Source organism: Frankliniella occidentalis, unplaced genomic scaffold, assembly GCF_000697945.3.
Source record: "Frankliniella occidentalis isolate FOCC.00 unplaced genomic scaffold, Focc_3.1 Scaffold308, whole genome shotgun sequence".
In the NCBI taxonomy this organism is placed as follows: Eukaryota; Metazoa; Arthropoda; class Insecta; order Thysanoptera; family Thripidae; genus Frankliniella; species Frankliniella occidentalis.
The window spans coordinates 77,733-78,396 of NW_026267433.1; the positions used below are offsets into that span (position 1 = coordinate 77,733).

Consider the following 664-nt stretch of genomic DNA (forward strand, 5'->3'; position numbering starts at 1 on the left):
GTCAAGAAAGTAAGGGGGCGTTATAAAACCTGTAAGTATAACAATGGCAAAATGCCGAGAACTACACATGATCGCCTTGTTTCGTTAAACATAAGTAACGAATTCATTCCCCATAAAAAAGCAACAGGTTCTGCAATTGAGAAGTACTATCAGTCTGAAAAGTTTCCGGGGTCGACTGCCAGTAACGTTGTGTCAATGTAGCCTCAGACGGGGCCCCTGTCTGCGCGCCTTGTTAGCGGCCAACAGCCAAGATGGCGATCACGTCTGCCTCGGGCTTTCCACATTTAATTTTAATTTAAAAAAAAAATGCGTTTGTATGGACGGCGTTAAAAATAAGCCAAACGTAATCGGTGCAAGTCTGTAAAAACGGTTTGCAACGTCAGATGTATTTCCGATATTGAGATGGAAACGGATATAAAACCAGAAGGGGTTAGTCGGCTAGCTACGAGCTTTGGGTGCCATCATCTGAATTTCTCATACCCCGCCAGATTTAAACGACAGAATTGAACCGACATCACACCAACTCCGATTTGCAGTGTATTTTCGTGGCGGATCTCGCCTTCAACGGCAAAAGCTATTAAATTCTGCAGTGCAGATGGCCGCGACTCTATTTTTAGCCCGCCCTTCTGCTTTTAAAAAAGCATTAAAGCGGGCTTATGCAACC

At 44.3% G+C, this 664-nt stretch overlaps 1 protein-coding gene across 1 annotated transcript in view; it reads left to right on the forward strand.

Moving 5' to 3' along the window:
- The window catches only part of LOC127751011 (juvenile hormone esterase-like), a 79,232-nt gene that overhangs the window by 76,630 nt on the left and 1,938 nt on the right, over positions 1-664 (forward strand). The gene's annotated exons all lie outside the window — the stretch shown is intronic.